At 44.0% G+C, this 11003-nt stretch overlaps 1 protein-coding gene across 1 annotated transcript in view; it reads left to right on the top strand.

Moving 5' to 3' along the window:
- The first annotated feature begins 342 nt into the window (after positions 1 to 342).
- Positions 343 to 11003, top strand: part of LOC131889712 (band 7 protein AGAP004871-like) — a 28491-nt gene continuing 17830 nt past the window's right edge. The window contains exon 1 of the mRNA XM_059238879.1: positions 343 to 458. The gene's annotated coding sequence lies outside the window, so the exon portion shown is untranslated. The remainder of the gene's footprint in view (positions 459 to 11003) is intronic.

Genomic DNA, 11003 nt, shown 5'->3' with positions numbered 1-11003 from the left:
TCTCATAACTTCGGTATTAACAAACGAACATAATAACCCCGAAAGTATTACTCTGAACTCAAAGATATTGGTCCAATTACCCGTCAAAGGCTGGCTTTTTGAGTATATGGCCGATATGATATTCACAGGCGTTTCTCTTTTCTCTGCCTCTGTCCAAAGAACGAGATTTCAGCGAGACGTTTTCACGACGCTAGTCTGTTAGCTCATGACTTTTCCTCGAGCTCGTTTTTCTTCCGAACGGTGATTGGCGCGGCCAAACCCCGCCAATGGAAGAAGGGACCAAGAAGGTGGATCTGGTAAGTCTAGAGGGAGTAACGGGTCCTTTGGGAAGGCTATTGTGGAACTATTCGGAAGGTAAGCGTGTGGTCTCTGTCTCCACAGAGTGTAGAGTGATTTCTGGGTAGGAACATCCATTCATTCGCTTAGTGATCTCTATTTCTACTCCATCGTTTTGTCAGGTAAGTGATCAAGACAAGCAGGCCATTGACTGCATCTCCGAGAACCAGTACGTTAAGACATTCGTCTCTCCACGGTTTTCTAATTTGAAAAGCTTCTTTCGTCCATAAGCATGAACCGTAGCTACTTGTACCAGACATGTACAACACCCACCCATGTCAGAACTAGGCCAAAAACTTGTCCCATTACAAGATCCATTGTGTTTGTTCACCCCCTTGTTCTAAACATTAACAAATGAGGGATCGAAAGGGAGGAAACTTGTCAGAATGGGCCATCGCAAGCCGAATTATTTGAACTTCCGATGGATCCCACCCCCTCAGCCTCTCCCATGTTCTTCATCCCCGAAGGATCCCATTAAATCTACAATCGCTCCCATTATTGGACCCAGATTCCCAAAATCTTGTCGCCTTCTCAGTTCTCATCCCCTTTACTCCTCCCGTTCATCTCAGTCGGGCTTTGAGACACATAACACTTGTAAACAGACATAAATTCCGCACAGATAAACCCACCCAAGATTGGATGAGGATTTCCTCCCACTCACTTTCCTTGAAAATACAACCGGAAAATACCGCCAGAGATTTCATTTGAACAAGGATCCTTTCAATCACGTGAGCAAGGAGGGGGAACCCGGGAAGCGTTGACATTTGAGGGAGAAAAGTCGAATTTACTTTTTGGGGGTATGTTCCTGGGCCGATTCACATGTTGACGACAGAGACCTGCTGGAAGAGACCAGCCTCATTCGTTGATCCCATTGAAGGAACCGGAGAGCTCCACCACTCTCCAAATATACTCTCCTATTTTGAAGGGACTCAATTGGAAAGGGAAGAGAAGAATAAAGGGCAAGGAAAGGAAGGAACCGGAAGGTGATTGGGCTTTGGCATGAATTTCGACACATGAATGAATTTCATTTCCATTCGTTGCTTTTCCCACTCACTCTTTCACTCTTTTCCCCGTTGGTGGTGCTTGCAAGGGTGCTTCACTTTTTCATCAAGATTGAGGATCGAGTCGGTTTGCAGGAGTCAAGAGCTATTCCGCTGCCAAAGTCCAGTTTTTTGTTCCAAAGGAAATCTTTTCCCATTTTCCATCCTGATTAGAGTGAAAAGAACCTACCATGCAAGGACCACCCTTGTGATCCAGGTGAGCATTTTAGACTGGAAACATTGTGAAACAACAAACAAAATTGCCCACAAACAGCGTCCATGACACCAAAGAAGTGTGGTACGTTCTTTGAACCATTTCCACTAAAAGGCTGAAAGCGTCAAACTTCAGAATGGGAATTAGGCCCTTCCTTTTTTTGGCGCCCAACAATGGCCAATTTCAAAGACAAAGGAATCTCTGTGAAAGTGTTTCAAGTTTTTCTGATCAGAGCTAAGTTGTCATTGGTAAGGCTCGGGTCCAGATTAACGAAGAAAAAGGTGCTGAAGCAATGGTCGAGCCTTTTCAAAGGCTGCACCTTTTTCTGCGGGTGAAGGAGTTTTTTGTAGACCCAAGTTTGAAAAGCTTCACTCAAGCGAGCTCTTGAGTTGATTGCCATAAAGTCATTTATAAGATTCGTTTACGAGTTCACAAATTTTCTGTCATGGCGAATTATGGTAAAAGTTTTCCGACCGATTTGCCTACGTCTAAAATGGCAAAGCCGCATTGTTTCGAATTTTTCCCAAAAGGGGAATTCACCTTGACTTACTTGCCGCTCACAAAGCGAAATTTAGCATCGACTCGGAAAAGAAAACTCTTTTTTAAGCCATGGACGTGGTAGTTGGATTGGCCTTCAATGAAATAGGAGGCGGCATTCTTCATTTTTCCCCTTTCAAGACAACCTGAGACTCTTTCTTTGTTAAAGAGCCAAACTCGACGACCGAGCAGTCGAGTGCAAAGTGAGCATTCGGATAAAAGTTCAAAGGACCAAGTCCTCCGTACGGATGCTGGAGAAGCCAAATGGAAACGCCAGGCGAAAAGCGACAAAATGCTGTAGACCCGTGGGCTGGATCGATCGACTCTTACGATGACAAACTCTTGACTAACAAGCCACGGTCAAACTTCTCTCGAGTCTCAGATCCTTCTTCTGTTGTCCACAGCACTCGTGAGTGCTTCTCGATAAACAAGTTCCGGTCCAAGACTCGTCGGATCAATCTCCGAGGTTTTCTTTGGGAGAATGTCGGATTGACGTTATGACAACAAGCCGCCAAGGCATCACAAGATTTGATGGAAGTCGAAAGGACGGGTTCGTTCCACTCATCCACCCCAAATTGAGGTCTCAGGTGCTCTGGGATATGACGTTTATTGAATTTCCGATGGGATATTGATTTTCATGACAGACCGTCTTCGGCTGCAAACCCCCCAGAAAAGTTTACGCCAACACTTCTCTCCATCAGTCCTTGTCATGTCTCTACATTTTGCTTCATGCCCAAGATACTTCTAATCGAGCCGAATCACTTCTGTCTAGCGATAAGTTGTTTTTTTTTCAAATTACATGTGATAAAAACAGAATCGAGTCAGTGTCAGATTGGTAAACTAATTAGGATGTGATGAATTGGTGAATAGCCTGGTATCCTTGGGTATGAATAAATGGTTAAAATGTTTTGGGTCCAGTCTTTGATGAAGGTCTTCGTGTCAAAGGCAATAACGTAAACATCCAGAACCCCTGATTGACTCCCACAAAATCAGGTTATGTCTCAGCAAACATCAACGTGGTCTGTAACTCAATTTTACTACTGCCAGGTAGATTTATTTATTCACGGTTTTGACTCGTCATCTAGAAAAAAAACCCGCTCTTTCTTCAAAGCTGAAACTGACGTGAGTGAAAGTCACTCATGGTTCCCAACAGGAGGAGGGTGACATAGAATTTTTACTGATTATTGGCAAAAAATAGGTAAGCAGACCACGGAACAATTTTAAGAATTCAGGACGAAGCCCTCAAGTGTGGACACAAAAATATCGAAATTTGGTGTGAATCGTATTGAAAAGGAGATAAATACATTCAACCTCACCCATCATAAGAATGGCTTCGGCTGAATAATTCTTACATAAACTGCACATACAATAGCTATGGAAGTGTGTGAAGTGGGATTTTTCAGTACCATTCCTGAAATATGTCAATTCCAACCACTCATCATCATGTGTCCACTGCACCATTTTCAAAGCGCTCGATCTTTTTTTTCTTATCCCATTTCTTCATCTCGGTTGACTTGTCAATTCTCGCAAGGGCAAGGCCAAGGTCATCACAAGAGGCATAGGGGATTCAATGAATCGCATGGCACTGTTGAGAATCCCTCCCAAAGCGGTAGGTAGACCCTGGGTATTGCCGAGAGTCTCCAAGTCATGGGAGGTGGATTTGGAGAGGGGCCTTGGCTACAAATTGACTGGATGTAAGCCAAAATGACTTGTCGAGATATAAGTATCCCCTTGGTCGATTCCAGTGTAATTGAGGCTGCGATGCCGTTCCAAATAGGAAAGAGCTCCTCAAAGTTGTCTTCGTTCGATGAGGGATCAACTTGTTTTTCTTCCTGTTCGACTTCAACTTGAACCCTTCCGTCCTTTGTCATCAAGTTGTTTGCACGTGCGTCAAGGTCTCAAGGCCATTGGGAACAGTTCTACTATATCTTCAAATTAGATGCTCCACCTGGGATGAATTGGGAGCCAGACCTGGGATTTACTCCTTAATGATGTTGTTCATGCACCGCAAGACAGACCTTAGGCCAAGGCTGTAATGGTTGTAAAGAGGGCTAAGGGACTGTTGCATCAACTCTACAATTAAAGTATCATTCAAACACAATTTTTCAAGTGCAAGCAAGTCCTTATCTAATTCTACTCCTGAAACGACATCAAAGCAAACTTGTTTATAGTCCCAATATCAGGGGAGCGAATGTGAAGTGGGAGACCTCTCCTTCCTGTGGATATCAAGCTTCTTTTTGCCTTTGCTAGACTTGCATGTTCGTTCCAGCCCAAGATCCNAAGCAAACTTGTTTATAGTCCCAATATCAGGGGAGCGAATGTGAAGTGGGAGACCTCTCCCTCCTGTGGATATCAAGCTTCTTTGCCTTTGCTAGACTTGCATGTTCGTTCCAGCCCAAGATCCAATGGAGTCCAAAGCTCTTGCTCTCCTCGGCCTCCTTCGATTGTAATGAGCTCTCTTTGTACGGGTGTCATTAGTTAAACGACGCACTCTGGATCTCGATCTCTCTCTTGCCTCCAAAGTCGTAAGTTCTCAGATTTGCATACGCACGTAGTGTGCACCCCCTCCCCCTTTCTAATTATCCACGGATCATGGGGAGCGAATAACGCTGAAGTTGCAATCAATGCGAACAGTCTCAATGTCCCGACTAGGTTCGACGACCAATCGTGACATCATAGATGGTTCTCAAGTTCTTGAGAAGAAAAGGAGATGGGCCATCTTTCATGGTTTTTAGTTTCGCAATATCACAGACCTTGGTTGGTGTAGTACCTTGTATAGGTGAGCCGGATCGAAAGGGACTTAGCCAGGTTTACATGGAGTAAAAATATGGCTGACCGAGTTTCATTCGCGATTCAAAGTTTCCTAAATCAGACCCTCCAACAAACCTTCTTTATAATAAAATATATAGATCAGGGAGTTTATTTTATTCAAATTGGGGGCTTTGTCGTTGGACATTGGCTCTTAGCAATGAAGAGCTCATTTCCAGCTTTTTAGAGCTCCACTTCTCGGAAAAAAAGAAGGCGAGCGGCTTTCCGTATTTTTCCCTTCATCTTGAAGAAGAGGCGGTAAAAAGGCCAGTTTCTCAATTTCGGAGGGGGGCCGCATCTTTAAAATTGGCACCATGAACAAAAAAGGTTGGGCTAATTTCCTGCTTTTGCTTTGTTATCAATCACACATCAAGTCCATCTGAGTACACGCGAGCAAGTGTTAGCGGCATTTACCCGCATCGTCCATCGCAAACAGAAAGAGAGGCATAAAAAAACTAAAGCTCTTAATGTCATTCTGTCGCTTAACGTAAACTTGCCCAAGTACTGTTTATTTGCATGTGAACCGAGTTTGTTTTCTTTCAATACCGCCCACAATGAGTGGTGATCAAATTGACAGAGGAGCAAACTTGTCCTTAAGCATACAGAGAATCGAATAGTAGATAGAGTCACACTCGTACGGTGAAATGTCCTTCATTGTCCTTGTCATGATGATCCAAGGGCAACTCTCATTTTCTTAGTTGATCTAGAGGCTTAGACAAGCCTTGTCATGAAACAATATCTGATCTTTCGTTTTGGGGGAGAAGTCAGACGGAATCAATCGTAAAAGCCTTGAACATTTGAAGGCTCCCACAAGATAACCTGTCTGCATCAAAAATGGCCACCCACCGATGAGTGTCCTTGGTCAAACCTCAAAGGTCCTAAAGACACCAAGGTGTGGAAAATAGGCAGCCAAGGATCGAATTCCCCGGCGAATTGAGACCACCAACCTTTTTGGACACTTGAAGCCCGGGGGGAGAGCTTTCAGTTTCTTTTTTCCATCGAAACAACCTTGGTGGCACTTTCTTCCTCTCCTTTTTGCTCTCGGCTTTTGCCTGGGTGTCTGTCGATCTGCTTTTTCTCTTCATTCTCTCCTTGAAGACGCCAACCTACGAAAAAGTTAGCGGATGAAAGACAAAAAGGGCTTTTGCTTAATGCATACCCTTGGTAAATTCACCCTTAGTAACAAAGAGCTTGATGAGTCCACGAGAAGATAGCATTGGGAATAGCGGATTCGTCGACTCTGCATATACTAGAGTACCTTAGTGGAACTTGGACCTCGTTCTTCTTCTCGTTGAATACAAGGGAAGAGCACTACTTTTCCGTGGAAAAGTGAGACCATTGAACCGGATCATTTATGTAGCATATTAGAGGAGGGTCTTCGGACATGCCAAGGACCGCGATGAGAACTGATATAATTGTCGAGGGTACATGTCGGTCGGCACGTTTGAGATACATATAGCACATCATCACGTACGTACATAGGATCGGAGTGTACACTGGACACAGTTGATTCGCTCGTGGGTCAATGTGTTTACCACCATATCCCGCGTCTGGCCTTGAAGGCCTGGCATAGAGCAAAAGAGTCGAGATGGATGTCCACAGACACGGAACATCAAATCTGAACGGAGGATGGACGAAAGTCAAGATCAAGGATCTTTGGGACCGGCAATGAGAAAAATATTCGAGTGCCTTTCTTATGAGAGAGTGGTATCGAATCTCTTGGACATTTCCATATTTCCATTTCATCTCATGGCACTTCCAACTTTGAGATCTCATCAGGGAAGCACCCACCCCAGGTCGTGTGTGTGTGTGTGTGTCGCTCTTACCCCTGTCTATCACATTACATGTTGTACCGTAGTGGGGTCAAATGATTACTCGGTATGGCAGGTCCTGTGTTCCATATTTATCCCCCCTCTTCCTCGTCTTTGTTCATCACATTCCACCCCACTTCCGCTCCCCCCCTTCCTGGCTTCACGTTCCACTTTGACTCTAAACTGTGGTTGATTGATATGACAAGTGTTCATAACGGGGTAAAAACTCACTTCGTGGAACCAACCCTAGTACGAGTTCATCGGGGAAAGCTAGTCATAAAAGCACTCACTACTCTCCATGTCATTGTCCGGAGGATATGCTTAGCACCCAAATTCCGAATCTGCGTCAAATTGTCCTCCCAATTCCGACACGCGGACAAGGAGCATTTTGAATAAGAGGGTCCATTCAGCCCGCTTGTTTCGAGTTTGAAAACGCATCAAGGGACATGGAAGCACTCTATCGACTGCATTCGATAAGTGCTGTACTCTTCGTGTAGTGTGTATTCTGGGACGTCTACGTGAGGATGGTAAAGAACGGAAGAACACTTAAACGTTAAACAGATGTCCACAAATATTGACCGACTTGAGCTTGATTGTCCTGAAAGGGGATCTTTGAGCTTGTACAACATTTACAAACATTCAAGTAATGCACAAGGAGGCTGGCTGTTTAAATAACCTCATAAATCATCCCCCAAGAATAGACTCGACGACCCACCCATTCAGACCACCTAGTAGTAAAAAGTACGGAGCTCTACTATATATGTAGGTAGCAGTGGTAGTACAGCAAGTATTGAACTTGCTCTGCATGCCTATTCTACGTACAAACGGACGATTATGTACTGGCTACCATTCAGAATCGCTTTTGAGCATAGGATGAAGCTCAGCTGACCAAGCAGAGCATCCGAAGAGATTCGTGACACTGAATTATGGCCAACCTTGGGAAGTTAACCCCCTCGAACTCATATTCAGCTTGGGGAGAGGGGATTATCTCATTCCGGAAGCGACGAGCAAAGAGCCTAGTAGGTAGGAATACTATTATTATTATTATTAGTCCCGAGTTGAAACGGGAATATTGAGCCTCTTCCACTTTTCACGAGAGAATCACTGTAAGAAATGACATTGCCCGCACCACACGTACTAAAACATAGAAACAGCACATTTAGTCATGGTTATGACGAAGTGCTTGGTTAAAAAAAGGTGTTTGAATGGCTTTTGAAATAAGCCAGTGCAATCGAACACGATTTGTTATGTTTTTTGGTCAGTGGCAAAGTAGGTGCAATTTCTCTTCCTAAACATCCCTTTTGAGTGTGTATTGGCGAACGGCTTCATTTGCCCAAGCCGATGAGAAGGAGCCTAACTTGCAAACGGTTGATGAACAAGGGTGACTAAAAGCTAGACAGAAAGCGAAAACTCTCGTTTGGCCAAGTAGAATTGCAACAAATCCCTCCTGCTTCTTTGGAATTAGTTGAATGAANCGAACTCATATTCAGCTTGGGGAGAGGGGATTATCTCATTCCGGAAGCGACGAGCAAAGAGCCTAGTAGGTAGGAATACTATTATTATTATTATTATTAGTCCCGAGTTGAAACGGGAATATTGAGCCTCTTCCACTTTTCACGAGAAAATCACTGTAAGAAATGACATTGCCCGCACCACACGTACTAAAACATAGAAACAGCACATTTAGTCATGGTTATGACGAAGTGCTTGATTAAAAAAAGGTGTTTGAATGGCTATTGAAATAAACCAGTGCAATCGAACACGATTTGTTATGTTTTTTGGTCAGTGGCAAAGTAGGTGCCATTTCTCTTCCTAAACATCCCTTTTGAGTGTATATTGGCGAACGGCTTCATTTGCCCAAGCTGATGAGAAGGAGCCTAACTTGCAAATGGTTGATGAACAAGGGTGACTAAAAGCTAGACAGAAAGCGAAAACTCTCGTTTGGCCAGGTAGAATTGCAACAAATCCCTCCTGCTTCTTTGGAATTAGTTGAATGAAGCCGGTGGCCGAAAATTCACTTTGTGCACATGTACACTATAAGCTGAATTTATGACAATCCTCGAAATCGTATGGCTTTCCTCCTTTTATGGGCATTGATACCTTGTGCTTATGTATTGTCGTGATCATCCGGAGGATACAGTTCCTTTCGTTCGAAAGCAAACCTCCAGACGGTGACACGATTTCAATCGCATGCATTTCGCATTGGCTCTCTTAGTCCTACCGAATAACGCTGAATGAGTCATAATCATATCATAAATTACTAGGTTAAGGACACCGTGACATGGGAAACTTGGAAGTTGAGATGTCGTCGCAGCACCCGAAATTGTTCAGGGATGCTCTTCGCCACGCCAAAGTCTTGCCTTGGGCTTTTAGTGGCCTTGACAACTTGAAGTCTCCCAAGACATTAACCACTCTGGTTACCTACTTGTGGATGAGATAATCATGTGTCTCGGCCGATTTCACATGATCATGGTGGAGCTCAAGAGTCTTCAGGAACTTCCTATCCCGCACACTTTGTACTCTATTGCTACTATACGAAGGGAGACAGTTGGGCGCCCGGTCATGGACCAAAGGGGAAAGGAAAACATGGACTCCCTTGGGACAAGTAAGGAGATGAGAGCAAAAACTATCCTTGGCCTTGTTTAATATGTGCGTATATCCACAAACATGTTCTCTCGGTTCGGTTTGAGGGCCAGTTAAGGGACACTCCCCCAATCCAGACTTTGACAATGGTGTAGTCTGAATTTGAAATTCTAATGAGCTCATTCCAAACGGAGGATTTAGAGCCGTTCCAACAAAGACAAGTGGGATAAAAGTATGCGAGGATGAAATACATAATCAAAGAGCAAGAAATCAAAGGTCGGGAAAAGGTTGTGAGAAGCAATGTATACCGTTTCTCACTTCAATGAAACACTTTGGACGAGTAGGGCTGGATTGTCTTCGGTTCTTGAACAAGATTAGAAAATGGGTCGTACATCCTCTGCCTACCTTTGTTGGATCAAGTTTGTTCGTAACAATTGCAAACATTGGCTTGGTCCTTTGGAACGAAAGACCTCTTTGTCGTTGGCTGTAGATCTTGAGAGCTACTTTCCTTCAATCATTCGTCTAGGGTGACCATTTCGATCCTTCACCTTTTCTGGGTAGCTAATTTGACTTGCATACCTCACAGGATATAGGAAATGCCGGTCGTCCAAAAATACGTGCCATTAAAGTCATAGAAAAACGATAGAGTGAGGCTTGATCTGCCGTGAAAAATTCACTTTTGCAGGTGGTTGAACTCAAATGGCTGTCGATCAATTTCATCACCCTGGGACGGAAAAACGAGTGATGAGGGAGCTAGAGAAAACGAGGTCAAATTCCTTATGTTCGAGGGTCAGGCTTCATAGAATTGAATCCCAAGGGAGGCTGACTTGCTTTTGTTCTACTGTATTTGCGAAGGGCAGGATTTGTGGACTCAAGAGCCTTTTTCTCAAATATCTTATCAAGTCTCTTATGAAGAAAAGCTTTTCTCCTTCCTTGAAACAAGTCGGCCAAATCCTCCTTTCAACTTTCCGACTTTGAGTTCAATCAAACGGGCCCCTTGATATATTGAGGTGTTCCTTTCCACAATCACAGCCGAGCAAAAAGGCATATTTTGATCAAATTCTCATTCATCAATTCAAATATGAAGTATCAGAAGCAGCAGCAATCTCTCCCGATCAAATCAACCTTGAACTTTTCTCCGTGTGCTTCTTGTCAAAGGCCAAATATTATCCCTGTCAGGGCAAAGAAATAGTCGCAGAACTTTTCCCCCACTTACGCCCGCCCTCTCCTCACCTCGGATCCCCTTAAGGGCAAACAGAAAAGAAGCCCCTTCATTCGTCATCATGAACAGACCTGAGGGGACCTTCGGGGAGCGCTCGAACTTGGAGAATGGCTGCCTCCGTCAACGAATCACACACGACTAAATTTATGCCAGCTCCGTTTCTGAACCCTCGAAGCCCTTAATTGCCTTTGAAAAGAGATTTTTCATTATTATTTTCCGCTCTTCTGCCTGATGATGGAGACGAAATTGCCCCTGGGCAATGAATAATTTAACATGGCGGAATTTGAAAATGGGAATTGAAATGCTTGCGAATCTTTTGATCTCGATCAGCGCATTTCCATGAAATCGTTGTTGAGTTTGGTCAGAGCAATTTCAAACCGGGCCCAAAAATGTACCACTCACCTAAAAACGAAGTGATGTCTGAAGAAATCCAGGTAGAGTCCACAAACAGT

The sequence above is a fragment of the Tigriopus californicus genome, chromosome 10 (assembly GCF_007210705.1).
Source record: "Tigriopus californicus strain San Diego chromosome 10, Tcal_SD_v2.1, whole genome shotgun sequence".
NCBI classification, from domain to species: Eukaryota; Metazoa; Arthropoda; class Copepoda; order Harpacticoida; family Harpacticidae; genus Tigriopus; species Tigriopus californicus.
The sequence above is the reverse complement of the archived record's forward strand: the minus strand, read 5'-3'. Positions and strand labels throughout refer to the sequence as shown.